The sequence below is a fragment of the Crinia signifera genome, chromosome 3 (genome assembly GCF_055691185.1).
Source record: "Crinia signifera chromosome 3, ASM5569118v1, whole genome shotgun sequence".
Lineage (NCBI taxonomy): Eukaryota > Metazoa > Chordata > Amphibia > Anura > Myobatrachidae > Crinia > Crinia signifera.
In genome coordinates, this window is record NC_139219.1 from 45,471,963 (window position 1) to 45,485,493 (window position 13,531).

General features: G+C 41.2%; 1 long non-coding RNA gene across 1 annotated transcript; it reads right to left on the reverse strand.

Annotated features, from left to right (window-relative positions):
* Nucleotides 1–11,732: 11,732 nt before the first annotated feature.
* On the reverse strand, nt 11,733–12,768 carry LOC146062477 (uncharacterized). Its single transcript, XR_014471342.1, has 4 exons — nt 12,719–12,768; nt 12,458–12,572; nt 12,277–12,337; nt 11,733–11,887 (listed from the first exon to the last, which is right to left on the reverse strand). It is a non-coding gene; the product is annotated as an uncharacterized LOC146062477 (long non-coding RNA).
* Nucleotides 12,769–13,531: the final 763 nt, after the last annotated feature.

Sequence of the window (13,531 nt, forward strand, 5' to 3'; positions counted from 1 at the left end):
AAATGGAAGGTACCTATTTCCATTCACTCCCCACGTTTCCTATTTATCAGACATTTTAGTTCAGCAATCTGTATTATTACAGAATATAACATTGGAGGGAGGAAAAGAATCATTTTTCAGCTGTTATTAGCATGAAGTTGACAAGCACAAGTTTTCAGGACCAAAAAAAAAGAGAAATCCCACAAAAAAGACATTTCAATCTGTCATGTTGGCGTGTATTTCATGGAAAAATAACCTGCCAGGGTTTAATGTTCCTATGAACACCTCCACATACATGTGATTAGAGGACCACAAAACTCATCATCAGCATCCATTCCATCATATAGAAACAGTTGCTACCACAAAGTTCATGTGGAGGATGATTTCACAAACTTGGAACCCGGCAGATTCATAAAAGATGTAAAATCCAGGAGGCATTTAATCCACTTGGCAACGAGGATGTACGTAACGTCCAAAGAATACACATCAATCCTCACTGTGCCAGAATATCCTATATATGGTTTTACTAAAAAAGAATAATGCAAACTAAAAAAAAGAATAACCCGGTTAAAAAACGAGGTAAAAAATTATTTAAAAAAATATTTGTCTATTGTTGTTCAATGATTATTTTTTTAATCATTGTGTTTTAAGGGAAATATGAACAAGTACACGTGCCAAGAAATGGTAGCACTTGATTGGTTCGTGGAAATTGTAAGAAATAAAATTGCTGGATTCGAATATATTACATATGCAAATAATTATATGCATTAAGAATGAAACTGTATACTTTTAATTCAATTATGTTGCACACACAGATATGCAAATCAGATTAGCATGAATGTAGGTACAAGATTTTATTACTGAAAAGTTGGCTTTGGGTATAGAAGTCCGGGGTGAAAATTCGAAACACAACAGACCTGTAGGTAGCTGGCAAGTAAGTCAGCTTGAAAATAGACCGAAAATCAGGACACTGGGAGTTTTGAAACTTTAAACCATTATCCTGTCGTACTGGATTAACATTTTCTTTGCCTTGCGCAGTTCAGTGTAATTTAACTGCCAATTGCTGAGGATTTTTGTTTGCACTTATTCCAAAATTTCCCAAACATCAACTCACATCCAATGTATTTATGTTAAATTACAATCTGCAGATTACTACAATTCACACATTTCAAAAATACTTATGCTCTCAATAAAAACAGTTTTACTTTATATTATACTATGCTATTTTGTAACATAGCCACTACAAATAGCAACATAACCACTACACATAGCAACATTATCACTACAAATAGCAACATAACCACTACACGTAGCAACATTATCACTACAAATAGTAACATATCCACTAAAAAAAGCATTTTTCTAATTAATAAAAAACTATTTTGTCTTTATGCCTTCTAGGACATTATGCATAAAATTTCTTATTCTAGCAATGATGATTGGTTTCCATGATGGGAAGGAAGATTATTCCAATTTAAAATTAATTTTACAATTGATATACATAGGCTTACCATAATTTCCCTTTAATCTAGGACACCTATGGTTTATGCAGGTGAAGTGTAGACTTGAATTTAGCCAGTGTAAATCAGTGTATGTCTTGGATTAAAGGGAGATTATGCAATGTTATATATTCAGTATCTGTATCTGTATGGTTGTATATAGATATATTTATTTTTAACCTCTAAATGCCTACATGGAAAGAAGAGGGCTGATCTATACTGGATATAGGTGAGTAATTTTTTTTCCAAACAGGTACCTTATGGATTCTAAAGGAGAAGCAAACCGAAGAGTGGCACGAGAATATAGGTGCGTATATGTGAGTGTGATTGAAGTGTGCATGCATGTTATTTAAAATTTTACGGTCACGGTGTGTGAGTGTTTGTGCTTTAGTTTAATATTTGTTTTACTCTGGAACTACAGTGGGTTCTTTAATGCCCCAAATGCTGGTACTCGTAGTTTTCCAAGTACTATAGTGCAGGTTGAGGCATGCTGGGACTTGTAGTTCCACAGTAAAACACAATATTTTTTCAAATTTTTACACCAAAAAAGCTTTAATGTGGGTCCCCACTTCCCCAGGGACACAGGCCAGGGCCGACAAGTTGGGGGTGTAATGCAACAGCAGCAGGGATCACTATAAACGTCTCTTCCAGCTTTGGCATTATCTTACTGACTAGTTGAGCCCAGTGCCGGTTCTGAAATATGGTCCCCTGTATCTTTGGAACCAGGACCAGTCCAAGAGCCCGATGCAATATGCAGTTTTTTCCCTATTTTTGGAACCAGCATTGGCTCAAAAGAGCCAAGGATTAATATTTTAACATTTTAATCCTTTCTCTGACCTTTATGCATAGAAGCATCGCACGTGCTTCATGTTCAGCAGTGTTTGGCTACCGTCAACCAAACACGAATCACTTCACCATTGCATAATACGAATCCTGAGAACATGGCAGCTATGTAAAAAAGCTGCTTGTTCGAACACTAAACAGACCCGATCCTGTTCATAACCAACCAAAGTTGCTACTCGGCCAACCCATCCAAGCTTAGTAAAGTAACCCTTTTATGTGAGACTTTGTGATGCTGACTAGCTAACCCTTTTAAAGAGGGGCGAAACAATAAGGTAATGCCCTGAATGGAGGAATACCTCCCAACTTTCCTGCATTCAGCGGGACAGTCACACTTTTCTGGGATTGTCCCACTCTCTCCCAAACCCACAGGCCTCAATATCCCACTGTGGTTGGAAGTTGATGAGCACTGATGCCATGGGCTTAAAGATTCTGGTGGCAGCCCAGGTTTACTCAATCCAGCCCTTAATCAAGAGGGAATAATGAATATGTGCATTCCTGGAGCGAGGACACAGTAGTCAGATGCCAGTGTCCTAAAGGTGAGACACTTTGCTTGCTAATTGGTTTATTTGGTTATGTATAACCGTAAGTTTTGTATTTATAGTATTGTTCATGCTGTCCTTGGTGATGGGTTGAGACCCTGAGATGTAGGAATACAGGAATTATTTCATGTTGCGGGGAGGAGGGGGTCAACAATTGTGGCACTACTAGCGCTAGCATGCACTTGCATCTTTACACAAACAGGCGCTTGCAAAATTACGTTAATAACAGACCAGGCAAATTAGAGAAGTTCTCCTGCTGGACCAGTGCCCCTGAAATCTCACTATACTATTGATTCTGTGTGCAGTCTGGTGACATCTGTTTTGTTCTTGGTTGGCATTTGAAACAGAAGATAGAACTTCCATCCATTTTTATCTTCATTTCAGCAGTTTGGTATTAAAGAACTTCATAGTTGTGTGTATATTATGACAGTTGTAGCAGAAACAAAGTCCCAAGGGCCAGATGTACTAAACTTCAAAAGTGATAAAATGGAGAGTGATAAACAGCCAGCCAATCCGCTCATACCTGCCATGTCTCAGACTGTTTGAAAAATGTCAGGCAGGAGCTGATTGGCTGGCTGTTTATCACTCTCCATTTTATCACTGTTGAAACTTAGTGCATCTGGCCCCAAAAGTAATACCCTTGGATTTAGGTGCACAGATGCACTTATGGCATGCTATCTTACTTATATCGCCAACTGGTGTATCCTTAAACATAATTGCCTCTTTTAATTTAGCACCCAAAATCACTACAGTGCCCTAAAATCGCAGACTGCTGAATTAAATTCTGTGCAAGCCTGTGGTGTTTTACGTAACACTACACACCATTGATACCTTTAGGACTACCATCAGAAATTGTGGGTCTGGGGACTGGCAAAATAGGTAGTGCCCCTTTTCCCCTTCTTGAACCCCTGGCTTGCCTGGTGTGACATCTGGTATCGGCAGCACTGGCCGCACTACTCAACCTCTACATTGCTTCAAGTGAAATGTGAACTTTGTTTATTACAAATTATACTTAATAGACTCCAGTCCTGGGCTCCTTTCTGTCTGGGCCCGGGACTGGAGTCCCCGAAGACCCCCCTGATGGCTGCCCTGCTTAGAGCTCCATACACACTAGCTGATTGCCGGCACTGCAGATATAGTTAATTTTCTCTGCGGTGCAGCTGGTCAAACAATATAGCGCATACACACTGAGCAATTTATTTTAATGATATCGTCTCCCGCTGTGCATGCGATCGCTGATGATATTGTCAGATTGAGCTGCATCTTCACCGATATTGAGCATACATGCTAGACGAGTTTTTAACTATCACTAAGAAGGGACCGTCAGAGCGATATCTATTAAAAATGTGTCTAGCATGTACGGCGCTCTACTTTTCAAGCTAAGAAAACAAGAAATGACATCTATACTTATTCACTTTTTCTGAATAAATAATTCATTCTTAAAATAAAATAATAAAGTTATCCTTTATTTTTTATTTCCCTTATATAGAGATAGAGGAGCGAGTGTGAAACACTTGTACTTTTTATTCTCTCTGGCGGTCGTGAATACGGTCCCTTGTCACGCTTGCATGTGTTGTGGCTAAAAATACATGTATGATGAAGAGGACAACAGATGCCAGGGTACTGGGATAGAACCAAGAGATAATATTACCTACTTGGAGAAACTGGCAGTAAATAAATGTTTGTCCAACATAAGTCAATTGGCATATATATGATGACAGCGATAATTATTAGCTCTCAGTAACTCATTTGTAAAAGATAAACAGGAGAACGTCTGTAGTGATCAGTACATAATTATTCATGGAAAAAGGATAAAAAATTACGGCAACATTTATCTTCTTGTGGTATTTTACATTTACATTTAAATGAATCCTCCAAAGTATGACAGTACATTTCAGTCAAAAATTATCTAATTGTTAATGAATATGTAAAAACTGCAGAGAAAATTTACTTATTAGAACTAAACTAAAACTTTTATTTAAAGCTAAACAAATAATTACCGGGTGACCTGCGCAAAAATTTCACATGCGAACAATATACGATTCATTTTATAGCAAGGTTGGTGGTTTGTAGTAGGATGAAAGAAGAACCGCTTCATTTGTAGCCATTTTAAGTAGCAGAGCAAAACTGATCATCTTGGCCGCGTTGTATCCAAGTCTATGGCCAAAAGTCAATTTGTAACTTTGATTTTTTTTTTATACAAACAATACAATGTGCAATTTTAAATTAACAATTTGTCAGAAGTATAGAATTTAGGACCTTATTCTGGTATCGGCTGCTCGTTCGCACTGGGACCGATGTTATGTGTATGCGTATGCGCAGCTGCATTTCTGTGCATATGAATACGCTGGGTGTGTGTGGCCACGGCAAACCGACTGTTCGCCAGGTGCACACACCCAAGATTGCTGGCGAGGGTCATGGGTCGGCGGCATATAGTCATGCCTATAGGAACGCCCAGAGTTTCATAAGTGTTCCCATGAAAACACTGAGCGTTCCCATGGAAATCACACAGTGACGTGGGTGCTGAGGGCAGGCGATGATGTCCGATGATGTCAGCTGCCTGCCTACTTCCTTACAAATGTCCACGCAGACCTAATGTTACCTCAGAGCAGTGGTCGGCAACCCATTGCTCGCAAGCTACCGGTAGCTCGCGGCAGCGAATCGGGTGTCTGCCACCTGCCGACCGCCTGCCCACCCCTCCATTATATGCCGTTGCTTCCCCTCCATTATATGCCGTTGCTTCCCTTCCAAGTTCTCCTACCCCTTACTGTGCATCCCTGTGACTGGGCCGCCCATCCGCCAAGCAGAGCTTGTGGGCCGGCAGCCAATCAGGAGCCGGCCCACGAGCTTTGATTGGCGAACGGCCCAGTCACAGGGAAGTTACATAGTTACATAGTAGGTAAGGCTGAAAAAAGACTTGCGTCCATCTAGTTCAACCTGGTATAGATATCCATTGCTGATTTGGTAGGTTCTGATATTTTACAGACAGATTATATTTCTTATTTGTACCCATGGATGTTTTTCTCCAGTAAATGTTTGTCTAACTTTGCCTTGAACGCATTTAATGAGCCAGCCATTACCACCTCTCTGGGAAGAGAGTTCCAGAGTTTGACTGTTCTGACCGTAAACAAATTCTTTCTACTAGCTGAATGAAATCTTTTTTCTTCTAATCTATACTCATGCCCTTGTGTCCTAGATTCCTTTCTAGTAGAAAAGAGGGTGTGTGACAGTTCCTTATATTGGCCCTTGACTTGTACATGTTGAGCATGTCCCCCCTTAAACGTCTCTTTTCCAATGTAAATAGTCCCAAATTGCTTAATCTCTCCCCGTAGCTTAAATTCTCCATTCCCCTAATAAACTTTGTTGCTCGCCTTTGGACTTTTTCTAATTCTATGATGTCTTTTTTATAGTGTGGGGCCCAGAACTGCACTCCGTACTCGAGGTGAGGTCTCACCAATGCTTTATACAGTGGCATAATTACCCTTGAGTCCCTAGTTTCCATTCCCCTCATAATACATGCCTGAATTTTGTTGGCCTTTTTTGTAGCTACATTACAATGGGCACTACATCCCAGTTTGCTGTCTATTTGGACTCCTAGATCCAAGATTTCAAGTATGGAATTACCCAGTTCCTCTCCGTTAAGGTTGTAACTTGCACACTGGTTGTGTCTCCCAAGGTGCATAACCTTACATTTATCTACATTTTTGCCCACTCATCTAGAATTGCAAGATCATTTTGAAGCATGGTGACATCTTCTGATGATTTGATGACTTTGCTAAGTTTTGTATCGTCCGCAAAGATGGATACATTGCTGAGTAACCCTATACCAATATCGTTTATAAAAATGTTAAACAAAATGGGCCCCAAAACCGAACCCTGGGGCACTCCACTTAGTACCGGTATCGTATCTGATACGGCACCATTCACAACCACTAATTGTTCTCTATTACATAGCCAATTCCCTACCCATCTGCAGATATTTTCACCCAATCCTAGGTTCTCCATTTTATTTATCAATCTCTTGTGTGGGACAGTATCAAATGCTTTAGCGAAATCTAAGAAAATCACATCTACAGCATTTCCATTATCGAGGTTTTTGCTAACCTCTTCATAGAACCCTAGTAGATTAGTTTGGCATGAACGATTTTTCACGAACCCATGTTGGTTAGTACTGAGTAGACGGTGATGGTCTAAATATTCCTGGATACCATCCCTTAAAAATCCTTCAAATAGTTTACCCACAATTGATGGTTAAACGGGTCTGTAATTAGCGGGATCTTCCTTTTTTCCTTTTTTGAATATTGGCACTACCTCTGCTATTCTCCAATTTTTTGGTACTATACCTGACGATAGTGACTTGCTAAAGATATAATGTAGGGGGGTAGCTAGTTCATCCCTTAATTCCATTAATACCCTCGGAAGAATCCCATCTGGCCCTGGTGATTTATTTGTTTTGAGTTTGCTTAGCCTCAGTATTATTTCCTTCGGCGTGAAATCCACATTGAGATCTGGCTTATTTGTCCCGTTTTTGTTAAATGTTCGTTCCACAGTCTGCTCTCCCTTAGTAAATACTGATAAGAAGAACTCATTTAACAGTTTTGCTTTTCCCTTGTCCTCAGTAACACTTTTTCCACTAGTATCAATTAGTTTTCCTTAATTAAACGTTTACTATTTATGTATTTAAAAAAAAGTGACTGGCCGCATCACCCGCAAGCCCCTTACATCACGTGGCCGCATAACACAGCCCCCCCCCCCCCCCCCCCCGGGCAAAACAGACAGCAACAGCAGAGCACTGCAGGGGGACGCCGGACTGTCCTCTCCCCGTCAGCAGCAGCAACAACAGTGAGTGCTGCTGCTTGGAAACTGTGGGGGCATACCAGTTTCTGGCACTGTGGGGGCATACCAGCTCTGGCACTATGGAGGCATAACAGTTGTGTCACTGGGGTGGCATACCAGTTGTGTCACTGGGGGCATACCAGTTTCTGGGACTGTGGGGGCATACCAGTTTCTGGCACTGTGGGGGCATACCCAGCACTGTGGAAGCATAACCGGCACCGTGGGGGCATACCCGGCACCATGGGGGCAAACCTGTTTCTGGCACTGTGTGGGCATACCTGGCACCATGGGAGCATATGTGTATCTGGCACTATTGGGGGCATATGTGTATCTGCCACTGCACTATTTTGGGCATATGTGTATCACACCCCCATTTTCATTGGCCGCACTCCTTGTGCCATGTGGCTACACCATTTTTTGGCAGAGTAATTATTTAGAAGAGCACCACAATCGGTCAGGGATTATTTATCTGGCAGTACTGGGGGGCATTGTGTTTTTGGCATTACTGCGGCTATTGGGGCATTGTGTAACTGGCACTGCTGGTGGCATGTGTATATATGGTAAGTAACAATACATGGTTTCTACCAGCTCACTGAATGGCATTAGCAACCAGTCTAGAACACTACATAATAATAGAATTCAGTGATATTGGTTACATATATTTGCGCAAAGTTATGTGTATAAATGGCACAGCGTCTATTCAGATAGGCATGGCCAGCAACTCTCAGAGCGCTGGCCATGCCCCCATAGCAGACAAAATGGGGGATGTGGCCTTGCAGGAGTGCTACGATAGGAGTTCATGCCCCCTAATTTCGGGGCACGCGCAGATGTCCCTTCTTCTCTGTCTCCAGTGTTGGGAGGTATGTATGCGGCATATTGGACATAACAGTGAGTGGCATATTGTGTCTGGGGCATTGTGGTGTGTGGCATAATGTGTAAATGGCATTATTTGGTTATTATGCAGATTTATTTTTATTTTTTATTTTAGTAGCTCTTCAGGCGCTTTATTTTGTCTCGAGTAGCTCATGCCCCAAAAAAGGTTGGAGACCACTGCCTCAGAGGAACCCCTAGATGTGTGTGGGCCTTCCACATCATTCGATGGTCAGCGACCATCGAATAATGTGGCCGTTCACCCACAGCCTGCAAATGGATGTTTATGTTAAAAATCCATTTGCACCCCCTGCGTACTAATGCGGCATGCGAGGGGGGGCGTGTGTATCTGTATTCGCAGGGTGGCATCTGGTGGACTTGCACGGCTGCAAATCACCCAGAATAACCCCCTTAATCTTTAAAATGCTACCTCATTTATCGATTTTGGTATGAATGGACAAAAAGTGATCATCACCAAAAATCAGCTTCTAGAAATACTATGTATGATTACAAATGCCGCTTTTATAAATTGAACCAGGGGCATAAGTTCATGCAAGTCGCCCAGAATCACAGTACCGCTTCTAGAGGGCAATTCTCTTTATCATTTTTGTACTTTGCATATGCGATTGTCTGCTATATCTATGCTGATTATGAGACCATTAGTTCCCAACGATGGAACAACTGCTCCATCGTGCACCATTTAGTGGCCACTAGCACACAACACACTTGAATAACCCCCATCGAGGTGAGGAGCAGGGTTAGCCTTTTATTAAATAGGATTAACCGCTCTAGGAATGTGAACATTACCTTTTATAAAAAGATGCAGAACTATGTGCGGTGGCCCCACTGATCAGTTGAACATAAGCCAACCTCAAGTGGACCATTAAAAGGAGCTTGGAGCAGGAATGCCTCCAATATAGTCTGCCACCAAAGGGGCCCCAACGCAGGCCTGGGTACTTTCTACCTCTCCCTCCTCTTGACTCCATCTTTACCGGCAGTAAAATTTATCAGGGCTGCCATCACAAATTATAGGTCCCGGGACTGAGAAAATAGGCAGGACACCCCTTCCCCACTACATACACACACACACACATCGGGTCTGGCAACGCTGGGGTTCTGGTCAGCAGCAGCAATCGGAGCTTGTGCTTTGGCATCCAATTATGAACCGCAGCTGCAGACACTTACGTAATTGACTGCCGGTCTGCCAGCTCCGACTGGCTGATGGCAAGCACCACATTTTTAAATGCTGTTGTTGCTGCCCATCTAAGCAGAACAATACACACCGCTGCCACCTGGGCACCCTGTATGCTAGGGCCTGGGAAAACAGTACTGACAACCCTACCTTGATGGCAGGCCTGAAACTCATAACTATAACTAATATACCGGGAAGATGCATCCCAACACTCTCCACACGCATGTTGTTACACCAGAAGCATGAAAAAAAATCACAAAGGACAGCTCTTGCGGGATGGGCCCAATTCAGACCTAAACGCACGGCCACAAATTTGCAACAGAGTTCAGTTAAGCCACCGCCCCGCTAGAGAGATATCACACTTTGGGAATCATTATGCATGCTGCGAATGGATGTGTAAAAAAACTCATCGTACCAGGCTCACTATCATAATGACTTTTACACTCATCACAGGCGCTGCATAGCTAGAGACTTGCTCAGTGGCTGTGATGAATACAGGCATATCCAGATTGGAGCTGACATCACACAGTGTTTTCCTGGACACTCCCAAACTTTTTCTGGCACGCCTTCTCTCTGGCCACTAAACGGCCGGTTTCCACCCCCAGACGCCTACATTCTGTCAATCCCCTTGCAGGCGGCATGTGCTTCGAAAAAGTAACAGGGCTTCATCACAAGGATGGCCTCTCGCATGCATACTATGGGCCACGCTCATGAGCAGTGTATCAATAATCGGTTGCGGTGCATATTCGCAGTTAAGGACCAAATCAGGCCCAATATGTATAATTCAAGTGTGGAGTGTGGAACACTAGGGGATCATGTGGGCCCTCAGCAATTGAGGCCCACCTTGGGTTTCCCATTTATCCCTGTGCCTCAATTTGTCACTGGCCACGAGCCACTAGTGCAGGGGTGGGCAATTAATTTCTGTCGGGGGCCGTATGAAAAATCTGAAGTGTGTCGGAGGGCCGAACCAATGATAACTTGAACTTCTCGCTGCAGTTGTCAGGTCTGCATTTATTTTCTACAAATCCGAATGAGTGCTGCCTCACTATCTTTGGATACTCCCCAGGTGCCGGACCACGCACTTTTATTTTATATATATATATATATATATATATATATACACACACACATGTAACACTGTGTGTGGGTATCTATATATTTATATATATATATATATTCATAAATACACACATCTATACATTATAGATGTGTGTGTGTGTGTGTGTGTGTGTGTGTGTGTGTGTGTGTGTGTGTGTGTATATATATATATATATATATATATATATATACACTCACACACACACACATCTATAATGTATAGATGTGTGTATGTATAAATATATATATATATATATATATCTAGAGAAAATATAGAACAGAGGGGCGCTCCATGGTGCATGTAAACGATATATTTATTATGGAGGAACAATCACTCCTTAAAAAGGATAAAAGCAATTGCTCGTATTTTGATTTTTTCGTATTTATTGGTACGAGCAATTGCTTTTATCCTTTTTAAGGAGTGTTTGTTCCTCCATAATAAATATATCGTTTACATGCACCATGGAGCGCCCCTCTGTTCTATATTTTCTCTAGATTCATACGTCCTGACCCTGGATGCTTGGTCATTTTCCAATTGAGGGAGCTGCAGTCTATATCATTGGACTTTGGTGAAACTTCTGTGCCTCTTTGTTTAAAGGGCTAACATTGCTGGACTCATTAGAGACTTGAAAATCATCAGCGCCACCTGCACTACGGTTTTTTCTATATATATATATATATATAAAAAAAGGGAAATACCTAATCGTCCGCGCCTTAAAGATGGCTAGCAGCAACTCTGAAAGTCCCCTGTTAGCCGGGACTTAAGACAGATAGAGATAAAGACAAAGGAACAGAGTGCGCTTATAAGTAAAGGTAGATAGCTTATTCCTCACATTTGTTTAAAACATTTATTCAGTAAAAGCCTTAACAGTTCGGCTCATATAAAATACACAAATACATATAGTCTTTGAAGGTGACAATTGTCGTAGTATACAATTTTTTCCAATATAACAACTGGCCCAACGCGTTTCGTCACCTACGTGACTTCCTCAGGGGCACTTGGCAACTTGGTAGACAACGGCACAATTGCACTGTAAATAGTAATACAATAAGTCAAGGAAAATATGTATCGCATTTCACAAAATAATGAAAAGTAAAAAAAGGGAGATGGAGAGGACAAGAGAGAGATAAGATCCTATAATCATTAAAACAATACATCGGTATTATCCATAAACCAATGAGCTTAAAATAATCATAATAGAACTTCTAACCTCACTTTAATATAGCGGGTTGCTAGTATGACAAAGATAAATAAAATCCTTATTTTTTTCAACCAGCAATACAAAAAAACATAAATAAATTTTAATGCGATTTTTTATATATAAAGTGATCACCATTAAAAGTATTTAGCATATCAATAATATTTAATACCATATATATATACCTTTACAAAAGAGAAAAATAATAATAAAGAGGGTACCTTTATGCAGTATCACAGAATGAGTGGGTACAGAAAAATAGTTTTTTTTGCAGGAATATATCTGGATGGAAAAATTCATAAAGTCCGGGGGTTAGAATCCAAAATTCCCCTTCCAATCCAACATGCCACCACCAACACCAAATATAAGTGGGTTGTAAAAAATGGTACATTTAGGACTTACATTTAACCAGTTAACAGCGCTCTTGTTAAAGCTGGCCCATACAAAAAAACAAAGTTTTTTGTCCCAGTTTCACTGAGTACACCCACTCAGTGGCAGATATCCACATCCAAGTCAACTTCAAATACAAACATAAAAACCTAATCAGTTAAATTACATAGTGGGGAAACCTATATGAGACAGTGATTATCAGCAGGAGCGTAATTGGCCCAAAAAAAAAAAAAAAAAAAAAAAAAAAACACAAGATAAAACATCAATACTTACACAATGCTGTGTGACCAGGAAGTAACCTCTAGTGTATTCAATAGCAGAATGACAGCCTTTACCCAGATGGGGCTATATATAGGTCCAGACAAAAAACGTCACTTCCTGTTTGTTATTCAATAGGGGGCTAATCCCTTTAAAATTAGCCATGTCCCACGGCTCAATATAATGTGCCCAGCTAATCTAAGCTATTATTAGATGTTCCGCTTGCTCCAGGGGAACCCCTTATACCCCCCACAGCCATAACTGTAATTATAGAGCAGCCGGGCGGCGGACGCGCTGTGCGTTCCAAACCGCCGCCATCTTGGCTGTAATGGAACGCACAGTCGCGCCCGACTTCCGCCCTGCGTAGTCTGATGTGTTCCTCCTGAACACTTTCATAGAGAGGCGTGGAGCGCAAGCTGTTACCAGCGCTCCCGTCTTCCGCCCGGCGTAGTCTGATGTGTTCCTCCTGAACACTTTCATAGCGAGGCGTGGAGCGCAAGCTGTCACCAGCGCTCCCGTCTCTCCTAAGCTGGGGAAATCACCACTTGTATTCTATATTGAGCAGCGTTAGCTGCGTTCCATATGGGCGCCATGTTTAACTCTAAAAGTGCCTGCTTCCCCTCTCAATTCAATCAAGAATTTAACCCCCAATAGAGAACTTCCCCTTAATATATTGATTAAACCATAAATGCATACAAATACTTATATTTACTTATAATGACTTTTTAATAGTGTATAAAAATAACCTTTACCATATACTTACTTAGAGGAATATGTCACATATGTCTTAGTGCACTGCATGTGCCTCCTAACTATATATTAATCAAT